The sequence below is a fragment of the Nelumbo lutea genome, chromosome 4, assembly GCF_056320005.1.
Source record: "Nelumbo lutea isolate HS-2025 chromosome 4, American lotus-T2T, whole genome shotgun sequence".
NCBI classification, from domain to species: domain Eukaryota; kingdom Viridiplantae; phylum Streptophyta; class Magnoliopsida; order Proteales; family Nelumbonaceae; genus Nelumbo; species Nelumbo lutea.
In genome coordinates this window covers 51,202,212-51,228,472 of record NC_142687.1, presented here as the reverse complement: position 1 = coordinate 51,228,472, position 26,261 = coordinate 51,202,212, and the positions used below count along the sequence as shown (strand labels likewise).

The 26,261-nt window shown below is 45.1% G+C and overlaps 3 non-coding genes and 51 pseudogenes across 3 annotated transcripts; all 54 read right to left on the bottom strand.

Annotated features, from left to right (window-relative positions):
- Window positions 1-124: 124 nt before the first annotated feature.
- LOC148856616 (5S ribosomal RNA) lies at window positions 125-243 on the bottom strand (annotated as a pseudogene).
- A 358-nt stretch (window positions 244-601) lies between these two features.
- On the bottom strand, window positions 602-719 carry LOC148856615 (5S ribosomal RNA; annotated as a pseudogene).
- A 359-nt stretch (window positions 720-1,078) lies between these two features.
- Window positions 1,079-1,197, bottom strand: LOC148856614 (5S ribosomal RNA). The gene has a single exon (XR_016098166.1). It is a non-coding gene; the product is annotated as a 5S ribosomal RNA (ribosomal RNA).
- A 359-nt stretch (window positions 1,198-1,556) lies between these two features.
- Window positions 1,557-1,674, bottom strand: LOC148856613 (5S ribosomal RNA; annotated as a pseudogene).
- Window positions 1,675-2,033: 359 nt separating this feature from the next.
- On the bottom strand, window positions 2,034-2,151 carry LOC148856612 (5S ribosomal RNA; annotated as a pseudogene).
- Window positions 2,152-2,510: 359 nt separating this feature from the next.
- On the bottom strand, window positions 2,511-2,628 carry LOC148856611 (5S ribosomal RNA; annotated as a pseudogene).
- A 359-nt stretch (window positions 2,629-2,987) lies between these two features.
- Window positions 2,988-3,105, bottom strand: LOC148856610 (5S ribosomal RNA; annotated as a pseudogene).
- A 359-nt stretch (window positions 3,106-3,464) lies between these two features.
- On the bottom strand, window positions 3,465-3,583 carry LOC148856609 (5S ribosomal RNA; annotated as a pseudogene).
- A 359-nt stretch (window positions 3,584-3,942) lies between these two features.
- LOC148856608 (5S ribosomal RNA) lies at window positions 3,943-4,060 on the bottom strand (annotated as a pseudogene).
- Window positions 4,061-4,419: 359 nt separating this feature from the next.
- LOC148856607 (5S ribosomal RNA) lies at window positions 4,420-4,538 on the bottom strand (annotated as a pseudogene).
- Window positions 4,539-4,897: 359 nt separating this feature from the next.
- LOC148856606 (5S ribosomal RNA) lies at window positions 4,898-5,015 on the bottom strand (annotated as a pseudogene).
- Window positions 5,016-5,374: 359 nt separating this feature from the next.
- Window positions 5,375-5,492, bottom strand: LOC148856605 (5S ribosomal RNA; annotated as a pseudogene).
- A 359-nt stretch (window positions 5,493-5,851) lies between these two features.
- LOC148856604 (5S ribosomal RNA) lies at window positions 5,852-5,969 on the bottom strand (annotated as a pseudogene).
- Window positions 5,970-6,327: 358 nt separating this feature from the next.
- On the bottom strand, window positions 6,328-6,445 carry LOC148856603 (5S ribosomal RNA; annotated as a pseudogene).
- Window positions 6,446-6,804: 359 nt separating this feature from the next.
- Window positions 6,805-6,923, bottom strand: LOC148856602 (5S ribosomal RNA; annotated as a pseudogene).
- A 358-nt stretch (window positions 6,924-7,281) lies between these two features.
- On the bottom strand, window positions 7,282-7,399 carry LOC148856601 (5S ribosomal RNA; annotated as a pseudogene).
- A 359-nt stretch (window positions 7,400-7,758) lies between these two features.
- On the bottom strand, window positions 7,759-7,877 carry LOC148856600 (5S ribosomal RNA; annotated as a pseudogene).
- Window positions 7,878-8,235: 358 nt separating this feature from the next.
- Window positions 8,236-8,353, bottom strand: LOC148856599 (5S ribosomal RNA; annotated as a pseudogene).
- Window positions 8,354-8,712: 359 nt separating this feature from the next.
- On the bottom strand, window positions 8,713-8,830 carry LOC148856598 (5S ribosomal RNA; annotated as a pseudogene).
- Window positions 8,831-9,189: 359 nt separating this feature from the next.
- Window positions 9,190-9,307, bottom strand: LOC148856597 (5S ribosomal RNA; annotated as a pseudogene).
- A 359-nt stretch (window positions 9,308-9,666) lies between these two features.
- LOC148856596 (5S ribosomal RNA) lies at window positions 9,667-9,784 on the bottom strand (annotated as a pseudogene).
- Window positions 9,785-10,143: 359 nt separating this feature from the next.
- Window positions 10,144-10,262, bottom strand: LOC148856595 (5S ribosomal RNA; annotated as a pseudogene).
- Window positions 10,263-10,621: 359 nt separating this feature from the next.
- Window positions 10,622-10,739, bottom strand: LOC148856594 (5S ribosomal RNA; annotated as a pseudogene).
- A 359-nt stretch (window positions 10,740-11,098) lies between these two features.
- On the bottom strand, window positions 11,099-11,217 carry LOC148856593 (5S ribosomal RNA; annotated as a pseudogene).
- Window positions 11,218-11,576: 359 nt separating this feature from the next.
- LOC148856592 (5S ribosomal RNA) lies at window positions 11,577-11,694 on the bottom strand (annotated as a pseudogene).
- A 359-nt stretch (window positions 11,695-12,053) lies between these two features.
- On the bottom strand, window positions 12,054-12,171 carry LOC148856591 (5S ribosomal RNA; annotated as a pseudogene).
- A 359-nt stretch (window positions 12,172-12,530) lies between these two features.
- On the bottom strand, window positions 12,531-12,648 carry LOC148856590 (5S ribosomal RNA; annotated as a pseudogene).
- Window positions 12,649-13,005: 357 nt separating this feature from the next.
- Window positions 13,006-13,123, bottom strand: LOC148856589 (5S ribosomal RNA; annotated as a pseudogene).
- Window positions 13,124-13,482: 359 nt separating this feature from the next.
- On the bottom strand, window positions 13,483-13,600 carry LOC148856588 (5S ribosomal RNA; annotated as a pseudogene).
- A 359-nt stretch (window positions 13,601-13,959) lies between these two features.
- LOC148856587 (5S ribosomal RNA) lies at window positions 13,960-14,078 on the bottom strand (annotated as a pseudogene).
- Window positions 14,079-14,437: 359 nt separating this feature from the next.
- Window positions 14,438-14,555, bottom strand: LOC148856586 (5S ribosomal RNA; annotated as a pseudogene).
- Window positions 14,556-14,914: 359 nt separating this feature from the next.
- LOC148856585 (5S ribosomal RNA) lies at window positions 14,915-15,032 on the bottom strand (annotated as a pseudogene).
- Window positions 15,033-15,391: 359 nt separating this feature from the next.
- LOC148856584 (5S ribosomal RNA) lies at window positions 15,392-15,509 on the bottom strand (annotated as a pseudogene).
- Window positions 15,510-15,867: 358 nt separating this feature from the next.
- On the bottom strand, window positions 15,868-15,985 carry LOC148856583 (5S ribosomal RNA; annotated as a pseudogene).
- Window positions 15,986-16,344: 359 nt separating this feature from the next.
- On the bottom strand, window positions 16,345-16,463 carry LOC148856582 (5S ribosomal RNA; annotated as a pseudogene).
- An 835-nt stretch (window positions 16,464-17,298) lies between these two features.
- Window positions 17,299-17,417, bottom strand: LOC148856581 (5S ribosomal RNA; annotated as a pseudogene).
- A 359-nt stretch (window positions 17,418-17,776) lies between these two features.
- LOC148856580 (5S ribosomal RNA) lies at window positions 17,777-17,894 on the bottom strand (annotated as a pseudogene).
- A 360-nt stretch (window positions 17,895-18,254) lies between these two features.
- LOC148856579 (5S ribosomal RNA) lies at window positions 18,255-18,372 on the bottom strand (annotated as a pseudogene).
- Window positions 18,373-18,730: 358 nt separating this feature from the next.
- LOC148856578 (5S ribosomal RNA) lies at window positions 18,731-18,849 on the bottom strand (annotated as a pseudogene).
- A 358-nt stretch (window positions 18,850-19,207) lies between these two features.
- LOC148856577 (5S ribosomal RNA) lies at window positions 19,208-19,325 on the bottom strand (annotated as a pseudogene).
- Window positions 19,326-19,683: 358 nt separating this feature from the next.
- LOC148856576 (5S ribosomal RNA) lies at window positions 19,684-19,801 on the bottom strand (annotated as a pseudogene).
- A 359-nt stretch (window positions 19,802-20,160) lies between these two features.
- Window positions 20,161-20,279, bottom strand: LOC148856575 (5S ribosomal RNA; annotated as a pseudogene).
- Window positions 20,280-20,637: 358 nt separating this feature from the next.
- Window positions 20,638-20,755, bottom strand: LOC148856574 (5S ribosomal RNA; annotated as a pseudogene).
- A 359-nt stretch (window positions 20,756-21,114) lies between these two features.
- LOC148856573 (5S ribosomal RNA) lies at window positions 21,115-21,233 on the bottom strand (annotated as a pseudogene).
- A 359-nt stretch (window positions 21,234-21,592) lies between these two features.
- Window positions 21,593-21,710, bottom strand: LOC148856572 (5S ribosomal RNA; annotated as a pseudogene).
- A 359-nt stretch (window positions 21,711-22,069) lies between these two features.
- LOC148856571 (5S ribosomal RNA) lies at window positions 22,070-22,188 on the bottom strand. Its single transcript, XR_016098159.1, has one exon. It is a non-coding gene; the product is annotated as a 5S ribosomal RNA (ribosomal RNA).
- Window positions 22,189-22,547: 359 nt separating this feature from the next.
- LOC148856570 (5S ribosomal RNA) lies at window positions 22,548-22,665 on the bottom strand (annotated as a pseudogene).
- A 358-nt stretch (window positions 22,666-23,023) lies between these two features.
- On the bottom strand, window positions 23,024-23,141 carry LOC148856569 (5S ribosomal RNA; annotated as a pseudogene).
- A 359-nt stretch (window positions 23,142-23,500) lies between these two features.
- On the bottom strand, window positions 23,501-23,618 carry LOC148856568 (5S ribosomal RNA; annotated as a pseudogene).
- Window positions 23,619-23,977: 359 nt separating this feature from the next.
- Window positions 23,978-24,096, bottom strand: LOC148856567 (5S ribosomal RNA; annotated as a pseudogene).
- A 356-nt stretch (window positions 24,097-24,452) lies between these two features.
- Window positions 24,453-24,570, bottom strand: LOC148856566 (5S ribosomal RNA; annotated as a pseudogene).
- Window positions 24,571-24,929: 359 nt separating this feature from the next.
- On the bottom strand, window positions 24,930-25,048 carry LOC148856565 (5S ribosomal RNA; annotated as a pseudogene).
- A 359-nt stretch (window positions 25,049-25,407) lies between these two features.
- On the bottom strand, window positions 25,408-25,526 carry LOC148856564 (5S ribosomal RNA; annotated as a pseudogene).
- Window positions 25,527-25,884: 358 nt separating this feature from the next.
- On the bottom strand, window positions 25,885-26,003 carry LOC148856563 (5S ribosomal RNA). The gene has a single exon (XR_016098158.1). It is a non-coding gene; the product is annotated as a 5S ribosomal RNA (ribosomal RNA).
- Between the last annotated feature and the right edge of the window lie 258 nt (window positions 26,004-26,261).

Genomic DNA, 26,261 nt, shown 5'->3' with positions numbered 1-26,261 from the left:
CATTCAGTAATGACGATCGAAGCGCAAATGCTCCGAGTATCCGGCGCGTTGTTTCCAGTTGTCTCGCCGAAACGACATATGGAATTTGAAAATAGTATATCAAAAATAAAATTTTAATAAAATTGGGGTGCAACACGAGGACTTTCTAGGAGTTCACCAATCCTAGTACTACTCTCGCCCATACACGCTTAACTTCGGAGTTCTGAAGGGATCCGGTGTATTAGTGCTGGTATGATCGCACCCGATTGCTTCTTGCTCTCTTAAATCCTTATGCACTCACTATCATCCTCCCCTCCATTAATTCTTCAGACTTGAAAAAATGGTGTATGCAACTTTCCTCCCTTGGTACCCGTGCACAAGCTCCCACGTGAGCGGAGTTATTCATTTCCAGATCTGCCGCAGCCCCGGATAGATGCAATACTATCGCGGGGCCCACAATGCACGACGAACACCCAAAGCCCGGTTTTGCACCGTTCCCATTCAATAGTGACGATCGAACCGCAAATGCTCCGAGTATCCGGCGCGTTGTTTCCAGTTGTCTCGCCGAAACGACATATGGAATTTGCAAATAGTATATCAAAAAGAAAATATTAATAAAATTGGGGTGCAACACGAGGACTTCCTAGGAGGTCACCAATCTTAGTACTACTCTCGCCAAGAACGCTTAACTTCGGAGTTCAAATGGGATCCGATGCATTAGTGCTTGTATGATCGCACCCATTTTCTTCTTGCTCGCTTAAATCTTTATGCACTCACTATTTTGCTCCCCTCCATTAATTCTTTCAGACTTGAAAAAATGGTGTATGCAACTTTCCTCCCTAGGTACCCGTGCACAAGCTCCCACGTGAGAGGAGTTATTCCTTTCCAGATCTGCCACAGCCCCGGATAGATGCAATAATATCGCGGGGCCAACAATCAACGACGAACGCCCAAATCCCGGTTTTGCACCGTTCCCATTTAGTAATGACGATCGAACCGTAAATGCTCCGAGTATCCGGCGCGTTGTTTCCAATTGTCTCGCCGAAACGACATATGGAATCTGAAAATAGTATATCAAAAATAAAATATTAATAAAATTGGGGTGCAACACGAGGATTTCCTAGGAGTTCACCAATCCTAGTACTACTCTCGCCCAAGCACGCTTAACTTCGGAGTTCTGATGGGATCCGGTGTATTAGTGCTGGTATGATCGCACCCATTTGCTTTTTGCTCGCTTAAATCTTTATGCACTCACTATCTTGCTCCCCTCCATTAATTCTTTCGGACTTGAAAAAATGGTGTATGCAACTTTCCTCCCTTGGTAACCGTGCACAAACTCCCACGTGAGCGGAGTTATTCCTTTCCAGATCTGCCGCAGCCCCGGATAGATGCAATAATATCATGGGGCCCACAATGCACGACGATTGCCAAAAGCCCGGTTTTGCACCATTCCCATTCAGTAATGACGATCGTGCCGCAAATGGTCCGAGTATCCGGCGTGTTGTTTCTAGTTGTCTCGCCGAAACGACATATGGAATTTGCAAATAGTATATCAAAAATAAAATATTAATAAAATTGGGGTGCAACACGAGGACTTCCTAGGAGGTCACCAATCTTAGTACTACTCTCGCCAAGAACGCTTAACTTCGGAGTTCAAATGGGATCCGATGCATTAGTGCTTGTATGATCGCACCCATTTTCTTCTTGCTCGCTTAAATCTTTATGCACTCACTATTTTGCTCCCCTCCATTAATTTTTTCAAACTTGAAAAAACGGTGTATGCAACTTTCCTCCCTTGGTAACCGTGCACAAGCTTCCACGTGAGGGGAGTTATTCCTTTGTAGATCTGCCGTAGCCCCAGATAGATGCAATAATATCATGGGGCCCACAATGCACGACGATTGCCAAAAGCCCGGTTTTGCACCGTTCCCATTCAGTAATGACGATCGTGCCGCAAATGGTCCGAGTATCCGGCGTGTTGTTTCTAGTTGTATCGCCGAAATGACATATGGAATTTGCAAATAGTATATCAAAAATAAAATATTAATAAAATTGGGGTGCAACACGAGGACTTCGTAGGAGGTCACCAATCTTAGTACTACTCTCGCCAAGAACGCTTAACTTCGGAGTTCAAATGGGATCCGATGCATTAGTGCTTGTATGATCGCACCCATTTTCTTCTTGCACGCTTAAATCTTTATGCACTCACTATTTTGCTCCCCTCCATTAATTCTTTCAGACTTGAAAAAACGGTGTATGCAACATTCCTCCCTTGGTACCCGTGCACAAACTCCCATGTGAGCGGAGTTATTCATTTCCAGATCTGCCGCAGCCCCGGATAGATGCAATACTATCGCAGGGCCCACAATGCACGACGAACACCAAAAGCCCGGTTTTGCACCGTTCCCATTCAAAAATGATGAACGAACCGCAAATGGTGCGAGTATCCGGCGCGTTGTTTCCAGTTGTCTCGCCGAAACGACATATGGAATTTGCAAATACTATATCAAAAATAAAATATTAATAAAATTGGGGTGCAACACGAGGACTTCCTAGGAGGTCACCAATCTTAGTACTACTCTCGCCAAGAACGCTTAACTTCGGAGTTCAAATGGGATCCGATGCATTAGTGCTTGTATGATCGCACCCATTTTCTTCTTGCACGCTTAAATCTTTATGCACTCACTATTTTGCTCCCCTCCATTAATTCTTTCAGACTTGAAAAAACGGTGTATGCAACTTTCCTCCCTTGGTACCCGTGCACAAGCTCCCACGTGAGCGGAGTTATTCATTTCCAGATCTGCCGCAGCCCCGGATAGATGCAATACTATCGCAGGGCCCACAATGCACGACGAACACCAAAAGCCCGGTTTTGCACCGTTCCCATTCAATAATGACGAACGAACCGCAAATGGTGCGAGTATCCGGCGCGTTGTTTCCAGTTGTCTCGCCGAAACGACATATGGAATTTGCAAATAGTATATCAAAAATAAAATATTAATAAAATTGGGGTGCAACACGAGGACTTCCTAGGAGGTCACCAATCTTAGTACTACTCTCGCCAAGAACGCTTAACTTCGGAGTTCAAATGGGATCCGATGCATTAGTGCTTGTATGATCGCACCCACTTTCTTCTTGCACGCTTAAATCTTTATGCACTCACTATTTTGCTCCCCTCCATTAATTCTTTCAGACTTGAAAAAACGGTGTATGCAACTTTCCTCCCTTGGTACCCGTGCACAAGCTCCCACGTGAGCGGAGTTATTCCTTTCCAGATCTGCCACAGCCCCGGATAGATGCAATAATATCGCGGGGCCAACAATCCACGACGAACGCCCAAATCCCGGTTTTGCACCGTTCCCATTTAGTAATGACGATCGAACCGTAAATGCTCCGAGTATCCGGCGCGTTGTTTCCAATTGTCTCGCCGAAACGACATATGGAATCTGAAAATAGTATATCAAAAATAAAATATTAATAAAATTGGGGTGCAACACGAGGATTTCCTAGGAGTTCACCAATCCTAGTACTACTCTCGCCCAAGCACGCTTAACTTCGGAGATCTGATGGGATCCGGTGTATTAGTGCTGGTATGATCGCACCCATTTGCTTCTTGCTCGCTTAAATCTTTATGCACTCACTATCTTGCTCCCCTCCATTAATTCTTTCGGACTTGAAAAAATGGTGTATGCAACTTTCCTCCCTTGGTAACCGTGCACAAACTCCCACGTGAGCTGAGTTATTCCTTTCCAGATCTGCCGCAGCCCCGGATAGATGCAATAATATCATGGGGCCCACAATGCACGACGATTGCCAAAAGCCCGGTTTTGCACCATTCCCATTCAGTAATGACGATCGTGCCGCAAATGGTCCGAGTATCCGCCGTGTTGTTTCTAGTTGTCTCGCCGAAACGACATATGGAATTTGCGAATAGTATATCAAAAATAAAATATTAATAAAATTGGGGGGCAACACGAGGACTTCCTAGGAGGTCACCAATCTTAGTACTACTCTCGCCAAGAACGCTTAACTTCGGAGTTCAAATGGGATCCGATGCATTAGTGCTTGTATGATCGCACCCATTTTCTTCTTGCTCGCTTAAATCTTTTTGCACTCACTATTTTGCTCCCCTCCATTAATTTTTTCAGACTTGAAAAAATGGTGTATGCAACTTTCCTCCCTTGGTACCCGTGCACAAGCTCCCACGTGAGCGGAGTTATTCCTTTCCAGATCTGCCACAGCCCCTGATAGATTGAATAATATCGCGGGGCCAACAATCCACGACGAACGCCCAAATCCCGGTTTTGCACCGTTCCCATTTAGTAATGACGATCGAACCGTAAATGCTCCGAGTATCCGGCGCGTTGTTTCCAATTGTCTCGCCGAAACGACATATGGAATCTGAAAATAGTATATCAAAAATAAAATATTAATAAAATTGGGGTGCAACACGAGGATTTCCTAGGAGTTCACCAATCCTAGTACTACTCTCGCCCAAGCACGCTTAACTTCGGAGTTCTGACGGGATCCGGTGTATTAGTGCTGGTATGATCGCACCCATTTGCTTCTTGCTCGGTTAAATCTTTATGCACTCACTATCTTGCTCCCCTCCATTAATTCTTTCGGACTTGAAAAAATGGTGTATGCAACTTTCCTCCCTTGGTAACCGTGCACAAACTCCCACGTGAGCGGAGTTATTCCTTTCCAGATCTGCCGCAGCCCCGGATAGATGCAATAATATCATGGGGCCCACAATGCACGACGATTGCCAAAAGCCCGGTTTTGCACCATTCCCATTCAGTAATGACGATCGTGCCGCAAATGGTCCGAGTATCCCGCGTGTTGTTTCTAGTTGTCTCGCCGAAACGACATATGGAATTTGCAAATAGTATATCAAAAATAAAATATTAATAAAATTGGGGTGCAACACGAGGACTTCCTAGGAGGTCACCAATCTTAGTACTACTCTCGCCAAGAACGCTTAACTTCGGAGTTCAAATGGGATCCGATGCATTAGTGCTTGTATGATCGCACCCATTTTCTTCTTGCTCGCTTAAATCTTTATGCACTCACTATTTTGCTCCCCTCCATTAATTTTTTCAAACTTGAAAAAACGGTGTATGCAACTTTCTTCCCATGGTAACCGTGCACAAGCTTCCACGTGAGTGGCGTTATTCCTTTGTAGATCTGCCGTAGCCCCAGATAGATGCAATAATATCATGGGGCCCACAATGCACGACGATTGCCAAAAGCCCGGTTTTGCACCGTTCCCATTCAGTAATGACGATCGTGCCGCAAATGGTCCGAGTATCCGGCGTGTTGTTTCTAGTTGTATCGCCGAAATGACATATGGAATTTGCAAATAGTATGTCAAAAATAAAATATTAATAAAATTGGGGTGCAACACGAGGACTTCGTAGGAGGTCACCAATCTTAGTACTACTCTCGCCAAGAACGCTTAACTTCGGAGTTCAAATGGGATCCGATGCATTAGTGCTTGTATGATCGCACCCATTTTCTTCTTGCACGCTTAAATCTTTATGCACTCACTATTTTGCTCCCCTCCATTAATTCTTTCAGACTTGAAAAAACGGTGTATGCAACATTCCTCCCTTGGTACCCGTGCACAAGCTCCCATGTGAGCGGAGTTATTCATTTCCAGATCTGCCGCAGCCCCGGATAGATGCAATACTATCGCAGGGCCCACAATGCACGACGAACACCAAAAGCCCGGTTTTGCACCGTTCCCATTCAATAATGACGAACGAACCGCAAATGGTGCGAGTATCCGGCGCGTCGTTTCCAGTTGTCTCGCCGAAACGACATATGGAATTTGCAAATAGTATATCAAAAATAAAATATTAATAAAATTGGGGTGCAACACTAGGACATCCTAGGAGGTCACCAATCTTAGTACTACTCTCGCCAAGAACGCTTAACTTCGGAGTTCAAATGGGATCCGATGCATTAGTGCTTGTATGATCGCACCCATTTTCTTCTTGCACGCTTAAATCTTTATGCACTCACAATTTTGCTCCCCTCCATTAATTCTTTCAGACTTGAAAAAATGGTGTATGCAACTTTCCTCCCTTGGTACCCGTGCACAAGCTCCCACGTGAGCGGAGTTATTCATTTCCAGATCTGCCGCAGCCCCGGATACATGCAATAATATCGCGGGGCCCACAATCCACGATGAACGCCCAAATCCCAGTTTGCACCGTTACCATTCAGTAATGACGGTCGAACCGTAAATGCTCCGAGTATCCAGCGCGTTGTTTCCAGTTGTCTCGCCGAAACGACATATGGAATTTGAAAATAGTATATCAAAAATAAAATATTAATAAAATTGGGGTGCAACACGAGGACATCCTAGGAGGTCACCAATCCTAGTACTACTCTCGCCAAGAACGCTTAACTTCGGAGTTCAAATGGGATCCGATGCATTAGTGCTTGTATGATCGCACCCATCTTCTTCTTGCTCGCTTAAATCTTTATGCACTCACTATTTTTCTCCCCTCCATTAATTCTTTCAGACTTGAAAAAACGGTGTATGCAACTTTCCTCCCTTGGTACCCGTGCACAAGCTCCCACGTGAAAGGAGTTATTCATTTCCATATCTGCCGCAGCCCCGGATAGATGCAATAATATCTCGGGGCCCACAATCCACGACGAATGCCCAAATCCCGGTTTTGCACCGTTCCCATTCAGTAATGACGATCGAAGCGCAAATGCTCCGAGTATCCGGCGCGTTGTTTCCAGTTGTCGCGCCGAAACGACATATGGAATTTGAAAATAGTATATCAAAAATAAAATTTTAATAAAATTGGGGTGCAACACGAGGACTTTCTAGGAGTTCACCAATCCTAGTACTACTCTCGCCCATACACGCTTAACTTCGGAGTTCTGAAGGGATCCGGTGTATTAGTGCTGGTATGATCGCACCCGATTGCTTCTTGCTCTCTTAAATCCTTATGCACTCACTATCATCCTCCCCTCCATTAATTCTTCAGACTTGAAAAAATGGTGTATGCAACTTTCCTCCCTTGGTACCCGTGCACAAGCTCCCACGTGAGCGGAGTTATTCATTTCCAGATCTGCCGCAGCCCCGGATAGATGCAATACTATCGCGGGGCCCACAATGCACGACGAACACCCAAAGCCCGGTTTTGCACCGTTCCCATTCAATAGTGACGATCGAACCGCAAATGCTCCGAGTATCCGGCGCGTTGTTTCCAGTTGTCTCGCCGAAACGACATATGGAATTTGCAAATAGTATATCAAAAAGAAAATATTAATAAAATTGGGGTGCAACACGAGGACTTCCTAGGAGGTCACCAATCTTAGTACTACTCTCGCCAAGAACGCTTAACTTCGGAGTTCAAATGGGATCCGATGCATTAGTGCTTGTATGATCGCACCCATTTTCTTCTTGCTCGCTTAAATCTTTATGCACTCACTATTTTGCTCCCCTCCATTAATTCTTTCAGACTTGAAAAAATGGTGTATGCAACTTTCCTCCCTAGGTACCCGTGCACAAGCTCCCACGTGAGCGGAGTTATTCCTTTCCAGATCTGCCACAGCCCCGGATAGATGCAATAATATCGCGGGGCCAACAATCCACGACGAACGCCCAAATCCCGGTTTTGCACCGTTCCCATTTAGTAATGACGATCGAACCGCAAATGCTCCGAGTATCCGGCGCGTTGTTTCCAGTTGTCTCGCCGAAACGACATATGGAATTTGAAAATAGTATATCAAAAATAAAATATTAATAAAATTGGGGTGCAACACGAGGACTTTCTAGGAGTTCACCAATCCTAGTACTACTCTCGCCCAAGCACGCTTAACTTCGGAGTTCTGATGGGATCCGGTGTATTAGTGCTGGTATGATCGCACCCGTTTGCTTCTTGCTCGCTTAAATCTTTATGCACTCACTATCATGCTCCCCTCCATTAATTCTTCGGACTTGAAAAAATGGTGTATGCAACTTTCCTCCCTTGGTAACCGTGCACAAACTCCCACGTGAGCGGAGTTATTCCTTTCCAGATCTGCCGCAGCCCCGGATAGATGCAATAATATCATGGGGCCCACAATGCACGACGATTGCCAAAAGCCCGGTTTTGCACCATTCCCATTCAGTAATGACGATCGTGCCGCAAATGGTCCGAGTATCCGGCGTGTTGTTTCTAGTTGTCTCGCCGAAACGACATATGGAATTTGCAAATAGTATATCAAAAATAAAATATTAATAAAATTGGGGTGCAACACGAGGACTTCCTAGGAGGTCACCAATCTTAGTACTACTCTCGCCAAGAACGCTTAACTTCGGAGTTCAAATGGGATCCGATGCATTAGTGCTTGTATGATCGCACCCATTTTCTTCTTGCTCGCTTAAATCTTTATGCACTCACTATTTTGCTCCCCTCCATTAATTTTTTCAAACTTGAAAAAATGGTGTATGCAACTTTCCTCCCTTGGTAACCGTGCACAAGCTTCCACGTGAGTGGAGTTATTCCTTTGTAGATCTGCCGTAGCCCCAGATAGATGCAATAATATCATGGGGCCCACAATGCACGACGATTGCCAAAAGCCCGGTTTTGCACCGTTCCCATTCAGTAATGACGATCGTGCCGCAAATGGTCCGAGTATCCGGCGTGTTGTTTCTAGTTGTATCGCCGAAATGACATATGGAATTTGCAAATAGTATATCAAAAATAAAATATTAATAAAATTGGGGTGCAACACGAGGACTTCGTAGGAGGTCACCAATCTTAGTACTACTCTCGCCAAAAACGCTTAACTTCGGAGTTCAAATGGGATCCGATGCATTAGTGCTTGTATGATCGCACCCATTTTCTTCTTGCACGCTTAAATCTTTATGCACTCACTATTTTGCTCCCCTCCATTAATTCTTTCAGACTTGAAAAAACGGTGTATGCAACATTCCTCCCTTGGTACCCGTGCACAAACTCCCATGTGAGCGGAGTTATTCATTTCCAGATCTGCCGCAGCCCCGGATAGATGCAATACTATCGCAGGGCCCACAATGCACGACGAACACCAAAAGCCCGGTTTTGCACCGTTCCCATTCAAAAATGATGAACGAACCGCAAATGGTGCGAGTATCCGGCGCGTTGTTTCCAGTTGTCTCGCCGAAACGACATATGGAATTTGCAAATACTATATCAAAAATAAAATATTAATAAAATTGGGGTGCAACACGAGGACTTCCTAGGAGGTCACCAATCTTAGTACTACTCTCGCCAAGAACGCTTAACTTCGGAGTTCAAATGGGATCCGATGCATTAGTGCTTGTATGATCGCACCCATTTTCTTCTTGCACGCTTAAATCTTTATGCACTCACTATTTTGCTCCCCTCCATTAATTCTTTCAGACTTGAAAAAACGGTGTATGCAACTTTCCTCCCTTGGTACCCGTGCACAAGCTCCCACGTGAGCGGAGTTATTCATTTCCAGATCTGCCGCAGCCCCGGATAGATGCAATACTATCGCAGGGCCCACAATGCACGACGAACACCAAAAGCCCGGTTTTGCACCGTTCCCATTCAATAATGACGAACGAACCGCAAATGGTGCGAGTATCCGGCGCGTTGTTTCCAGTTGTCTCGCCGAAACGACATATGGAATTTGCAAATAGTATATCAAAAATAAAATATTAATAAAATTGGGGTGCAACACGAGGACTTCCTAGGAGGTCACCAATCTTAGTACTACTCTCGCCAAGAACGCTTAACTTCGGAGTTCAAATGGGATCCGATGCATTAGTGCTTGTATGATCGCACCCATTTTCTTCTTGCACGCTTAAATCTTTATGCACTCACTATTTTGCTCCCCTCCATTAATTCTTTCAGACTTGAAAAAACGGTGTATGCAACTTTCCTCCCTTGGTACCCGTGCACAAGCTCCCACGTGAGCGGAGTTATTCCTTTCCAGATCTGCCACAGCCCCGGATAGATGCAATAATATCGCGGGGCCAACAATCCACGACGAACGCCCAAATCCCGGTTTTGCACCGTTCCCATTTAGTAATGACGATCGAACCGTAAATGCTCCGAGTATCCGGCGCGTTGTTTCCAATTGTCTCGCCGAAACGACATATGGAATCTGAAAATAGTATATCAAAAATAAAATATTAATAAAATTGGGGTGCAACACGAGGATTTCCTAGGAGTTCACCAATCCTAGTACTACTCTCGCCCAAGCACGCTTAACTTCGGAGATCTGATGGGATCCGGTGTATTAGTGCTGGTATGATCGCACCCATTTGCTTCTTGCTCGCTTAAATCTTTATGCACTCACTATCTTGCTCCCCTCCATTAATTCTTTCGGACTTGAAAAAATGGTGTATGCAACTTTCCTCCCTTGGTAACCGTGCACAAACTCCCACGTGAGCTGAGTTATTCCTTTCCAGATCTGCCGCAGCCCCGGATAGATGCAATAATATCATGGGGCCCACAATGCACGACGATTGCCAAAAGCCCGGTTTTGCACCATTCCCATTCAGTAATGACGATCGTGCCGCAAATGGTCCGAGTATCCGCCGTGTTGTTTCTAGTTGTCTCGCCGAAACGACATATGGAATTTGCGAATAGTATATCAAAAATAAAATATTAATAAAATTGGGGGGCAACACGAGGACTTCCTAGGAGGTCACCAATCTTAGTACTACTCTCGCCAAGAACGCTTAACTTCGGAGTTCAAATGGGATCCGATGCATTAGTGCTTGTATGATCGCACCCATTTTCTTCTTGCTCGCTTAAATCTTTTTGCACTCACTATTTTGCTCCCCTCCATTAATTTTTTCAGACTTGAAAAAATGGTGTATGCAACTTTCCTCCCTTGGTACCCGTGCACAAGCTCCCACGTGAGCGGAGTTATTCCTTTCCAGATCTGCCACAGCCCCTGATAGATTGAATAATATCGCGGGGCCAACAATCCACGACGAACGCCCAAATCCCGGTTTTGCACCGTTCCCATTTAGTAATGACGATCGAACCGTAAATGCTCCGAGTATCCGGCGCGTTGTTTCCAATTGTCTCGCCGAAACGACATATGGAATCTGAAAATAGTATATCAAAAATAAAATATTAATAAAATTGGGGTGCAACACGAGGATTTCCTAGGAGTTCACCAATCCTAGTACTACTCTCGCCCAAGCACGCTTAACTTCGGAGTTCTGACGGGATCCGGTGTATTAGTGCTGGTATGATCGCACCCATTTGCTTCTTGCTCGGTTAAATCTTTATGCACTCACTATCTTGCTCCCCTCCATTAATTCTTTCGGACTTGAAAAAATGGTGTATGCAACTTTCCTCCCTTGGTAACCGTGCACAAACTCCCACGTGAGCGGAGTTATTCCTTTCCAGATCTGCCGCAGCCCCGGATAGATGCAATAATATCATGGGGCCCACAATGCACGACGATTGCCAAAAGCCCGGTTTTGCACCATTCCCATTCAGTAATGACGATCGTGCCGCAAATGGTCCGAGTATCCCGCGTGTTGTTTCTAGTTGTCTCGCCGAAACGACATATGGAATTTGCAAATAGTATATCAAAAATAAAATATTAATAAAATTGGGGTGCAACACGAGGACTTCCTAGGAGGTCACCAATCTTAGTACTACTCTCGCCAAGAACGCTTAACTTCGGAGTTCAAATGGGATCCGATGCATTAGTGCTTGTATGATCGCACCCATTTTCTTCTTGCTCGCTTAAATCTTTATGCACTCACTATTTTGCTCCCCTCCATTAATTTTTTCAAACTTGAAAAAACGGTGTATGCAACTTTCTTCCCATGGTAACCGTGCACAAGCTTCCACGTGAGTGGCGTTATTCCTTTGTAGATCTGCCGTAGCCCCAGATAGATGCAATAATATCATGGGGCCCACAATGCACGACGATTGCCAAAAGCCCGGTTTTGCACCGTTCCCATTCAGTAATGACGATCGTGCCGCAAATGGTCCGAGTATCCGGCGTGTTGTTTCTAGTTGTATCGCCGAAATGACATATGGAATTTGCAAATAGTATGTCAAAAATAAAATATTAATAAAATTGGGGTGCAACACGAGGACTTCGTAGGAGGTCACCAATCTTAGTACTACTCTCGCCAAGAACGCTTAACTTCGGAGTTCAAATGGGATCCGATGCATTAGTGCTTGTATGATCGCACCCATTTTCTTCTTGCACGCTTAAATCTTTATGCACTCACTATTTTGCTCCCCTCCATTAATTCTTTCAGACTTGAAAAAACGGTGTATGCAACATTCCTCCCTTGGTACCCGTGCACAAGCTCCCATGTGAGCGGAGTTATTCATTTCCAGATCTGCCGCAGCCCCGGATAGATGCAATACTATCGCAGGGCCCACAATGCACGACGAACACCAAAACCCCGGTTTTGCACCGTTCCCATTCAATAATGACGAACGAACCGCAAATGGTGCGAGTATCCGGCGCGTTGTTTCCAGTTGTCTCGCCGAAATGACATATGGAATTTGCAAATAGTATATCAAAAATAAAATATTAATAAAATTGGGGTGCAACACGAGGACTTCCTAGGAGGTCACCAATCTTAGTACTACTCTCGCCAAGAACGCTTAACTTCGGAGTTCAAATGGGATCCGATGCATTAGTGCTTGTATGATCGCACCCATTTTCTTCTTGCACGCTTAAATCTTTATGCACTCACTATTTTGCTCCCCTCCATTAATTCTTTCAGACTTGAAAAAATGGTGTATGCAACTTTCCTCCCTTGGTACCCGTGCACAAGCTCCCACGTGAGCGGAGTTATTCATTTCAAGATCTGCCGCAGCCCGGATAGATGCAATAATATCGCGGGGCCCACAATCCACGATGAACGCCCAAATCCCAGTTTGCACCGTTACCATTCAGTAATGACGATCGAACCGTAAATGCTCCGAGTATCCAGCGCGTTGTTTCCAGTTGTTTCGCCGAAACGACATATGGAATTTGAAAATAGTATATCAAAAATAAAATATTAATAAAATTGGGGTGCAACACGAGGACATCCTAGGAGGTCACCAATCCTAGTACTACTCTCGCCAAGAACGCTTAACTTCGGAGTTCAAATGGGATCCGATGCATTAGTGCATGTATGATCGCACCCATTTTCTTCTTGCTCGCTTAAAACTTTATGCACTCACTATTTTTCTCCCCTCCATTAATTCTTTCAGACTTGAAAAAACGGTGTATGCAACTTTCCTCCCTTGGTACCCGTGCACAAGCTCCCACGTGAGCGGAGTTATTCATTTCCAGATCTGCCGCAGCCCCGGATAGATGCAATAATATCGCGGGGCCCACAATCCACGACGATTGCCCAAATCCCGGTTTGGCACCGTTCCCATTCAGTAATGACGATCGAACCGCAAATGCTCCGAGTATCCGGCGCGTTGTTTCCAGTTGTCTCGCCGAAACGACATATGGAATTTGCAAATAGTATATCAAAAAGAAAATATTAATAAAATTGGGGTGCAACACGAGGACTTCCTAGGAGGTCACCAATCTTAGTACTACTCTCGCCAAGAACGCTTAACTTCGGAGTTCAAATGGGATCCGATGCATTAGTGCTTGTATGATCGCACCCATTTTCTTCTTGCTCGCTTAAATCTTTATGCACTCACTATTTTGCTCCCCTCCATTAATTCTTTCAGACTTGAAAAAATGGTGTATGCAACTTTCCTCCCTAGGTACCCGTGCACAAGCTCCCACGTGAGCGAAGTTATTCCTTTCCAGATCTGCCACAGCCCCGGATAGATGCAATAATATCGCGGGGCCAACAATCCACGACGAACGCCCAAATCCCGGTTTTGCACCGTTCCCATTTAGTAATGACGATCGAACCGTAAATGCTCCGAGTATCCGGCGCGTTGTTTCCAATTGTCTCGCCGAAACGACATATGGAATCTGAAAATAGTATATCAAAAATAAAATATTAATAAAATTGGGGTGCAACACGAGGATTTCCTAGGAGTTCACCAATCCTTGTACTACTCTCGCCCAAGCACGCTTAACATCGGAGTTCTGATGGGATCCGGTGTATTAGTGCTGGTATGATCGCACCCATTTGCTTCTTGCTCGCTTAAATCTTTATGCACTCACTATCTTGCTCCCCTCCATTAATTCTTTCGGACTTGAAAAAATGGTGTATGCAACTTTCCTCCCTTGGTAACCGTGCACAAACTCCCACGTGAGCGGAGTTATTCCTTTCCAGATCTGCCGCAGCCCCGGATAGATGCAATAATATCATGGGGCCCACAATGCACGACGATTGCCAAAAGCCCGGTTTTGCACCATTCCCATTCAGTAATGACGATCGTGCCGCAAATGGTTCGAGTATCCGCCGTGTTGTTTCTAGTTGTCTCGCCGAAACGACATATGGAATTTGCAAATAGTATATCAAAAATAAAATATTAATAAAATTGGGGTGCAACACGAGGACTTCCTAGGAGGTCACCAATCTTAGTACTACTCTCGCCAAGAACGCTTAACTTCGGAGTTCAAATGGGATCCGATGCATTAGTGCTTGTATGATCGCACCCATTTTCTTATTGCTCGCTTAAATCTTTATGCACTCACTATTTTGCTCCCCTCCATTAATTTTTTCAAACTTGAAAAAACGGTGTATGCAACTTTCCTCCCTTGGTAACCGTGCACAAGCTTCCACGTGAGTGGAGTTATTCCTTTGTAGATCTGCCGTAGCCCCAGATAGATGCAATAATATCACGGGGCCCACAATGCACGACGATTGCCAAAAGCCCGGTTTTGCACCGTTCCCATTCAGTAATGACGATCGTGCCGCAAATGGTCCGAGTATCCGGCGTGTTGTTTCTAGTTGTATCGCCGAAATGACATATGGAATTTGCAAATAGTATATCAAAAATAAAATATTAATAAAATTGGGGTGCAACACGAGGACTTCGTAGGAGGTCACCAATCTTAGTACTACTCTCGCCAAGAACGCTTAACTTCGGAGTTCAAATGGGATCCGATGCATTAGTGCTTGTATGATCGCACCCAGTTTCTTCTTGCACGCTTAAATCTTTATGCACTCACTATTTTGCTCCCCTCCATTAATTCTTTCAGACTTGAAAAAACGGTGTATGCAACATTCCTCCCTTGGTACCCGTGCACAAGCTCCCATGTGAGCGGAGTTATTCATTTCCAGATCTGCCGCAGCCCCGGATAGATGCAATACTATCGCAGGGCCCACAATGCACGACGAACACCAAAAGCCCGGTTTTGCACCGTTCCCATTCAATAATGACGAACGAACCGCAAATGGTGCGAGTATCCGGCGCGTTGTTTCCAGTTGTCTCGCCGAAACGACATATGGAATTTGCAAATAGTATATCAAAAATAAAATATTAATAAAATTGGGGTGCAACACGAGGACTTCCTAGTAGGTCACCAATCTTAGTACTACTCTCGCCAAGAACGCTTAACTTCGGAGTTCAAATGGGATCCGATGCATTAGTGCTTGTATGATCGCACCCATTTTCTTCTTGCACGCTTAAATCTTTATGCACTCACTATTTTGCTCCCCTCCATTAATTCTTTCAGACTTGAAAAAACGGTGTATGCAACTTTCCTCCCTTGGTACCCGTGCACAAGCTCCCACGTGAGCGGAGTTATTCATTTCCAGATCTGCCGCAGCCCCGGATAGATGCTATAATATCGCGGGGCCCACAATCCACGATGAACGCCCAAATCCCAGTTTGCACCGTTACCATTCAGTAATGACGATCGAACCGTAAATGCTCCGAGTATCCAGCGCGTTGTTTCCAGTTGTCTCGCCGAAACGACATATGGAATTTGAAAATAGTATATCAAAAATAAAATATTAATAAAATTGGGGTGCAACACGAGGACATCCTAGGAGGTCACCAATCCTAGTACTACTCTCGCCAAGAACGCTTAACTTCGGAGTTCAAATGGGATCCGATGCATTAGTGCATGTATGATCGCACCCATTTTCTTCTTGCTCGCTTAAATCTTTATGCACTCACTATTTTTCTCCCCTCCATTAATTCTTTCAGACTTGAAAAAACGGTGTATGCAACTTTCCTCCCTTGGTACCCATGCACAAGCTCCCACGTGAGCGGAGTTATTCATTTCTAGATCTGCCGCAGCCCCGGATAGATGCAATAATATCGCGGGGCCCACAATCCACGACGAATGCCCAAATCCCGGTTTGGCACCGTTCCCATTCAGTAATGACGATCGAACCGCAAATGCTCCGAGTATCCGGCGCGTTGTTTCCAGTTGTCTCGCCGAAACGACATATGGAATTTGAAAATAGTATATCAAAAATAAAATTTTAATAAAATTGGGGTGCAACACGAGGACTTTCTAGGAGTTCACCAATCCTAGTACTACTCTCGCCCAAGCACGCTTAACTTCGGAGTTCTGATGGGATCCGGTGTATTAGTGCTGGTATGATCGCACCCGATTGCTTCTTGCTCGCTTAAATCTTTATGCACTCACTATCATGCTCCCCTCCATTAATTCTTCAGACTTGAAAAAATGGTGTATGCAACTTTCCTCCCTTGGTACCCGTGCACAAGCTCCCACGTGAGCGGAGTTATTCATTTCCAGATCTGCCGCAACCCCGGATAGATGCAATACTATCGCAGGGCCCACAATGCACGACGAACACCAAAAGCCCGGTTTTGCACCGTTCCCATTCAATAATGACGAACGAACCGCAAATGGTGCGAGTATCCGGCGCGTTGTTTCCAGTTGTCTCGCCGAAACGACATATGGAATTTGCAAATAGTATATCAAAAATAAAATATTAATAAAATTGGGGTGCAACACGAGGACTTCCTAGGAGGTGACCAATCTTAGTACTACTCTCGCCAAGAACGCTTAACTTCGGAGTTCAAATGGGATCCGATGCATTAGTGCTTGTATGATCTTACCCATTTTCTTCTTGCACGCTTAAATCTTTATGCACTCACTATTTTGCTCCCCTCCATTAATTCTTTCAGACTTGAAAAAACGGTGTATGCAACTTTCCTCCCTTGGTACCCGTGCACAAGCTCCCACGTGAGCGGAGTTATTCCTTTCCAGATCTGCCACAGCCCCGGATAGATGCAATAATATCGCGGGGCCAACAATCCACGACGAACGCCCAAATCCTGGTTTTGCACCGTTCCCATTTAGTAATGACGATCGAACCGTAAATGCTCCGAGTATCCGGCGCGTTGTTTCCAATTGTCTCGCCGAAACGACATATGGAATCTGAAAATAGTATATCAAAAATAAAATATTAATAAAATTGGGGTGCAACACAAGGATTTCCTAGGAGTTCACCAATCCTAGTACTACTCTCGCCCAAGCACGCTTAACTTCGGAGTTCTGATGGGATCCGGTGTATTAGTGGTGGTATGATCGCACCCATTTGCTTTTTGCTCGCTTAAATCTTTATGCACTCACTATCTTGCTCCCCTCCATTAATTCTTTTGGACTTGAAAAAATGGGGTATGCAACTTTCCTCCCTTGGTAACCGTGCACAAACTCCCACGTGAGCGGAGTTATTCCTTTCCAGATCTGCCGCAGCCCCGGATAGATGCAATAATATCATGGGGCCCACAATGCACGACGATTGCCAAAAGCCCGGTTTTGCACCATTCCCATTCAGTAATGACGATCGTGACGCAAATGGTCCGAGTATCCGGCGTGTTGTTTCTAGTTGTCTCGCCGAAACGACATATGGAATTTGCAAATAGTATATCTAAAATAAAATATTAATAAAATTGGGGTGCAACACGAGGACTTCCTAGGAGGTCACCAATCTTAGTACTACTCTCGCCAAGAACGCTTAACTTCGGAGTTCAAATGGGATCCGATGCATTAGTGCTTGTATGATCGCACCCATTTTCTTATTGCTCGCTTAAATCTTTATGCACTCACTATTTTGCTCCCCTCCATTAATTTTTTCAAACTTGAAAAAACGGTGTATGCAACTTTCCTCCCTTGGTAACCGTGCACAAGCTTCCACGTGAGTGGAGTTATTCCTTTGTAGATCTGCCGTAGCCCCAGATAGATGCAATAATATCATGGGGCCCACATTGCACGGCGATTGCCAAAAGCCCGGTTTTGCACCGTTCCCATTCAGTAATGACGATCGTGCCGCAAAATGGTCCGAGTATCCGGCGTGTTGTTTCTAGTTGTATCGCCGAAATGACATATGGAATTTGCAAATAGTATATCAAAAATAAAATATTAATAAAATTGGGGTGCAACACGAGGACTTCGTAGGAGGTTACCAATCTTAGTACTACTCTCGCCAAGAACGCTTAACTTCGGAGTTCAAATGGGATCCGATGCATTAGTGCTTGTATGATCGCACCCATTTTCTTCTTGCACGCTTAAATCTTTATGCACTCACTATTTTGCTCCCCTCCATTAATTCTTTCAGACTTGAAAAAATGGTGTATGCAACATTCCTCCCTTGGTACCCGTGCACAAGCTCCCATGTGAGCGGAGTTATTCATTTCCAGATCTGCCGCAGCCCCGGATAGATGCAATACTATCGCAGGGCCCACAATGCACGACGACACCAAAAGCCCGGTTTTGCACCGTTCCCATTCAGTAATGACGATCGAACCGCAAATGCTCCGAGTATCCGGCGCGTTGTTTCCAGTTGTCTCGCCGAAACGACATATGGAATTTGAAAATAGTATATCAAAAATAAAATTTTAATAAAATTGGGGTGCAACACGAGGACTTTCTAGGAGTTCACCAATCCTAGTACTACTCTCGCCCAAGCACGCTTAACTTCGGAGTTCTGATGGGATCCGGTGTATTAGTGCTGGTATGATCGCACCCGATTGCTGCTTGCTCGCTTAAATCTTTATGCACTCACTATCATGCTCCCCTCCATTAATTCTTCAGACTTGAAAAAATGGTGTATGCAACTTTCCTCCCTTGGTACCCGTGCACAAGCTCCCACGTGAGCGGAGTTATTCATTTCCAGATCTGCCGCAGCCCCGGATAGATGCAATACTATCGCAGGGCCCACAATGCACGACGAACACCAAAAGCCCGGTTTTGCACCGTTCCCATTCAATAATGACGAACGAACCGCAAATGGTGCGAGTATCCGGCGCGTTGTTTCCAGTTGTCTCGCCGAAACGACATATGGAATTTGCAAATAGTATATCAAAAATAAAATATTAATAAAATTGGGGTGCAACACGAGGACTTCCTAGGAGGTCACCAATCTTAGTACTACTCTCGCCAAGAACGCTTAACTTCGGAGTTCAAATGGGATCCGATGCATTAGTGCTTGTATGATCGCACCCATTTTCTTCTTGCACGCTTAAATCTTTATGCACTCACTATTTTGCTCCCCTCCATTAATTCTTTCAGACTTGAAAAAATGGTGTATGCAACTTTCCTCCCTTGGTACCCGTGCACAAGCTCCCACGTGAGCGGAGTTATTCATTTCCAGATCTGCCGCAGCCCCGGATAGATGCAATAATATCGCGGGGCCCACAATCCACGACGAACGCCCAAATCCCAGTTTGCACCGTTACCATTCAGTAATGACGATCGAACCGTAAATGCTCCGAGTATCCGGCGCGTTGTTTCCAGTTGTCTCGCCGAAACGACATATGGAATTTGAAAATAGTATATCAAAAATAAAATATTAATAAAATTGGGGTGCAACACGAGGACTTCCTAGGAGGTCACCAATCCTAGTACTACTCTCGCCAAGAACGCTTAACTTCGGAGTTCAAATGGGATCCGATGCATTAGTGCTTGTATGATCGCACCCATTTTCTTCTTGCTCGCTTAAATCTTTATGCACTCACTATTTTTCTCCCCTCCATTAATTCTTTCAGACTTTAAAAAACGGTGTATGCAACTTTCCTCCCTTGGTACCCGTGCACAAGTTCCCATGTGAGCGGAGTTATTCATTTCCAGATCTGCCGCAGCCCCGGATAGATGCAATAATATCGCGGGGCCCACAATCCACGACGAATGCCCAAATCCCGGCTTTGCACCGTTCCCATTCAGTAATGACGATCGAACCGCAAATGCTCCGAGTATCCGGCGCGTTGTTTCCAGTTGTCTCGCCGAAACGACATATGGAATTTGAAAATAGTATATCAAAAATAAAATTTTAATAAAATTGGGGTGCAACACGAGGACTTTCTAGGAGTTCACCAATCCTAGTACTACTCTCGCCCAAGCACGCTTAACTTCGGAGTTCTGATGGGATCCGGTGTATTAGGGCTGGTATGATCGCACCCGATTGCTTCTTGCTCACTTAAATCCTTATGCACTCACTATCATGCTCCCCTCCATTTATTCTTCAGACTTGAAAAAATGGTGTATGCAACTTTCCTCCCTTGGTACCCGTGCACAAGCTCCCACGTGAGCGGAGTTATTCATTTCCAGATCTGCCGCAGCCCCAGATAGATGCAATACTATCGCGGGGCCCACAATGCACGACGAACACCCAAAGCCCGGTTTTGCACCGTTTCCATTCAATAGTGACGATCGAACCGCAAATGCTCCGAGTATCCGGCGCGTTGTTTCCAGTTGTCTCGCCGAAACGACATATGGAATTTGCAAATAGTATATCAAAAAGAAAATATTAATAAAATTGGGGTGCAACACGAGGACTTCCTAGGAGGTCACCAATCTTAGTACTACTCTCGCCAAGAACGCTTAACTTCGGAGTTCAAATGGGATCCGATGCATTAGTGCTTGTATGATCGCACCCATTTTCTTCTTGCTCGCTTAAATCTTTATGCACTCACTATTTTGCTCCCCTCCATTAATTCTTTCAGACTTGAAAAAACGGTGTATGCAACTTTCCTCCCTTGGTACCCGTGCACAAGCTCCCACGTGAGAGGAGTTATTCCTTTCCAGATCTGCCACAGCCCCGGATAGATGCAATAATATCGCGGGGCCAACAATCCACGATGAACGCCCAAATCCCGGTTTTGCACCGTTCCCATTTAGTAATGACGATCGAACCGTAAATGCTCCGAGTATCCGGCGCGTTGTTTCCAATTGTCTCGCCGAAACGACATATGGAATCTGAAAATAGTATATCAAAAATAAAATTTTAATAAAATTGGGGTGCAACACGAGGATTTCCTAGGAGTTCACCAATGCTAGTACTACTCTCGCCCAAGCACGCTTAACTTCGGAGTTCTGATGGGATCCGGTGTATTAGTGCTGGTATGATCGCACCCATTTGCTTCTTGCTCGCTTAAATCTTTATGCACTCACTGTCTTGCTCCCCTCCATTAATTCTTTCGAACTTGAAAAAATGGTGTATGCAACTTTCCTCCCTTGGTAACCGTGCACAAACTCCCACGTGAGCGGAGTTATTCCTTTCCAGATCTGCCGCAGCCCCGGATAGATGCAATAATATCATGGGGCCCACAATGCACGACGATTGCCAAAAGCCCGGTTTTGCACCATTCCCATTCAGTAATGACGATCGTGCCGCAAATGGTCCGAGTATCCGGCGTGTTGTTTCTAGTTGTCTCGCCGAAACGACATATGGAATTTGCAAATAGTATATCAAAAATAAAATATTAATAAAATTGGGATGCAACACGAGGACTTCCTAGGAGGTCACCAATCTTACTACTACTCTCGCCAAGAACGCTTAACTTCGGAGTTCAAATGGGATCCGATGCATTAGTGCTTGTCTGATTGCACCCATTTTCTTCTTGCTCGCTTAAATCTTTATGCACTCACTATTTTGCTACCCTCCATTAATTTTTTCAAACTTGAAAAAACGGTGTATGAAACTTTCCTCCCTTGGTACCCGTGCACAAGCTCCCACGTGAGCGGAATTATTCATTTCCAGATCTGCCGCAGCCCCGGATAGATGCAATACTATCGCGGGGCCCATAATGCACGACGAACACCCAAAGCCCGGTTTTGCACCGTTCCCATTCAATAGTGACGATCGAACCGCAAATGCTCCGAGTATCCGGCGCGTTGTTTACAGTTGTCTCGCCGAAATGACATATGGAATTTGCAAATAGTATATCAAAAATAAAATATTAATAAAATTGGGGTGCAACACGAGGACTTCGTAGGAGATCACCAATCTTAGTACTACTCTCGCCCAAGCACGCTTAACTTCGGAGTTCTGATGGGATCCGGTGTATTAGTGCTGGTATGATCGCACCCATTTGCTTCTTGCTCGCTTAAATCTTTATGCACTCACTATCTTGCTCCCCTCCATTAATTCTTTCGGACTTGAAAAAATCGTGTATGCAACTTTCCTCCCTTGGTAACCGTGCACAAACTCCCACGTGAGCGGAGTTATTCCTTTCCAGATCATCCGCAGCCCCGGATAGATGCAATAATATCATGGGGCCCACAATGCACGACGATTGCCAAAAGCCCGGTTTTGCACCATTCCCATTCAGTAATGACGATCGTGCCGCAAATGGTCCGAGTATCCGGCGTGTTGTTTCTAGTTGTCTCGCCGAAACGACATATGGAATTTGAAAATAGTATATCAAAAATAAAATATTAATAAAATTGGGGTGCAACACGAGGACTTCCTAGGAGGTCACCAATCCTAGTACTACTCTCGCCAAGAACGCTTAACTTCGGAGTTCAAATGGGATCCGATGCATTAGTGCTTGTATGATCGCACCCATTTTCTTCTTGCACGCTTAAATCTTTATGCACTCACTATTTTTCTCCCCTCCATTAATTCTTTCAGACTTGAAAAAACGGTGTATGCAACTTTCCTCCCTTGGTACCCGTGCACAAGCTCCCACGTGAGCGGAGTTATTCATTTCCAGATCTGCCGCAGCCCCGGATAGATGCAATAATATCGCGGGGCCCACAATCCACGATGAACGCCCAAATCCCGGTTTGCACCGTTACCATTCAGTAATGACGATCGAACCGTAAATGCTCCGAGTATCCAGCGCGTTGTTTCCAGTTGTCTCGCCGAAACGACATATGGAATTTGAAAATAGTATATCAAAAATAAAATATTAATAAAATTGGGGTGCAACACGAGGACTTCCTAGGAGGTCACCAATCCTAGTACTACTCTCGCCAAGAACGCTTAACTTCGGAGTTCAAATGGGATCCGATGCATTAGTGCTTGTATGATCGCACCCATTTTCTTCTTGCACGCTTAAATCTTTATGCACTCACTATTTTTCTCCCCTCCATTAATTCTTTCAGACTTGAAAAAACGGTGTATGCAACTTTCCTCCCTTGGTACCCGTGCACAAGCTCCCACGTGAGCGGAGTTATTCATTTCCAGATCTGCCGCAGCCCCGGATAGATGCAATAATATCGCGGGGCCCATAATCCACGACGAATGCCAAAAGCCCGGTTTTGCACCATTCCCATTCAGTAATGACGATCGTGCCGCAAATGGTCCGAGTATCCGGCGTGTTGTTTCTAGTTGTCTCGCCGAAACGACATATGGAATTTGCAAATAGTATATCAAAAATAAAATATTAATAAAATTGGGGTGCAACACGAGGACTTCCTAGGAGGTCACCAATCCTAGTACTACTCTCGCCAAGAACGCTTAACTTCGGAGTTCAAATGGGATCCGATGCATTAGTGCTTGTATGATCGCACCCATTTTCTTCTTGCTCGCTTAAATCTTTATGCACTCACTATTTTTCTCCCCTCCATTAATTCTTTCAGACTTGAAAAAACGGTGTATGCAACTTTCCTCCCTTGGTACCCGTGCACAAGCTCCCACGTGAGCGGAGTTATTCATTTCCAGATCTGCCGCAGCCCCGGATAGATGCAATAATATCGCGGGGCCCACAATCCACGACGAATGCCCAAATCCCGGTTTTGCACCGTTCCCATTCAGTAATGACGATCGAACCGCAAATGCTCCGAGTATCCGGCGTGTTGTTTCCAGTTGTCTCGCCGAAACGACATATGGAATTTGAAAATAGTATATCAAAAATAAAATTTTAATAAAATTGGGGTGCAACACGAGGACTTTCTAGGAGTTCACCAATCCTAGTACTACTCTCGCCCAAGCACGCTTAACTTCGGAGTTCTGATGGGATCCGGTGTATTAGTGCTGGATTGATCGCACCCGATTGCTTCTTGCTCGCTTAAATCTTTATGCACTCACTATCATGCTCCCCTCCATTAATTCTTCAGACTTGAAAAAATGGTGTATGCAACTTTCCTCCCTTGGTACCCGTGCACAAGCTCCCACGTGAGCGGAGTTATTCATTTCCAGATCTGCCGCAGCCCGGATAGATGCAATAATATCGCGGGGCCCACAATCCACGACGAACGCCCAAATCCCAGTTTGCACCGTTACCATTCAGTAATGACGATCGAACCGTAAATGCTCCGAGTATCCGGCGCGTTGTTTCCAGTTGTCTCGCCGAAACGACATATGGAATTTGAAAATAGTATATCAAAAATAAAATATTAATAAAATTGGGGTGCAACACGAGGACTTCCTAGGAGGTCACCAATCCTAGTACTACTCTCGCCAAGAACGCTTAACTTCGGAGTTCAAATGGGATCCGATGCAATAGTGCTTGTATGATCGCACCAATTTTCTTCTTGCTCGCTTAAATCTTTATGCACTCACTATTTTTCTCCCCTCCATTAATTCTTTCAGACTTTAAAAAACGGTGTATGCAACTTTCCTCCCTTGGTACCCGTGCACAAGCTCCCAAGTGAGCGGAGTTATTCATTTCCAGATCTGCCGCAGCCCCGGATAGATGCAATAATATCGCGGGGCCCACAATCCACGACGAATGCCCAAATCTCGGTTTTGCACCGTTCCCATTCAGTAATGACGATCGAACCGCAAATGCTCCGAGTATCCGGCGCGTTGTTTCCAGTTGTCTCGCCGAAACGACATATGGAATTTGAAAATAGTATATCAAAAATAAAATTTTAATAAAATTGGGGTGCAACACGAGGACTTTCTAGGAGTTCACCAATCCTAGTACTACTCTCGCCCAAGCACGCTTAACTTCGGAGTTCAAATGGGATCCGATGCATTAGTGCTTGTATGATCGCACCCATTTTCTTCTTGCTCGCTTAAATCTTTATGCACTCACTATTTTTCTCCCCTCCATTAATTCTTTCAGACATTAAAAAATGGTGTATGCAACTTTCCTCCCTTGGTACCCGTGCACAAGCTCCCACGTGAGCGGAGTTATTCATTTCCAGATCTGCCGCAGCCCCGGATAGATGCAATAATATCGCGGGGCCCACAATCCACGACGAACGCCCAAATCCCGGTTTTGCACCGTTCCCATTCAGTAATGACGATCGAACCGCAAATGCTCCGAGTATCCGGCGCGTTGTTTCCAGTTGTCTCGCCGAAACGACATATGGAATTTGAAAATAGTATATCAAAAATAAAATTTTAATAAAATTGGGGTGCAACACGAGGACTTCCTAGGAGTTCACCAATCCTAGTACTACTCTCGCCCAAGCACGCTTAACTTCGGAGTTCTGATGGGATCCGGTGTATTAGTGCTGGTATGATCACACCCGATTGCTTCTTGCTCGCTTAAATCTTTATGCACTCACTATCATGCTCCCCTCCATTAATTCTTCAGACTTGAAAAAACGGTGTATGCAACTTTCCTCCCTTGGTACCCGTGCACAAGCTCCCACGTGAGCGGAATTATTCATTTCCAGATCTGCCGCAGCCCCGGATAGATGCAATACTATCGCGGGGCCCATAATGCACGACGAACACCCAAAGCCCGGTTTTGCACCGTTCCCATTCAATAGTGACGATCGAACCGCAAATGCTCCGAGTATCCGGCGCGTTGTTTACAGTTGTCTCGCCGAAATGACATATGGAATTTGCAAATAGTATATCAAAAATAAAATATTAATAAAATTGGGGTGCAACACGAGGACTTCGTAGGAGATCACCAATCTTAGTACTACTCTCGCCCAAGCACGCTTAACTTCGGAGTTCTGATGGGATCCGGTGTATTAGTGCTGGTATGATCGCACCCATTTGCTTCTTGCTCGCTTAAATCTTTATGCACTCACTATCTTGCTCCCCTCCATTAATTCTTTCGGACTTGAAAAAATCGTGTATGCAACTTTCCTCCCTTGGTAACCGTGCACAAACTCCCACGTGAGCGGAGTTATTCCTTTCCAGATCATCCGCAGCCCCGGATAGATGCAATAATATCATGGGGCCCACAATGCACGACGATTGCCAAAAGCCCGGTTTTGCACCATTCCCATTCAGTAATGACGATCGTGCC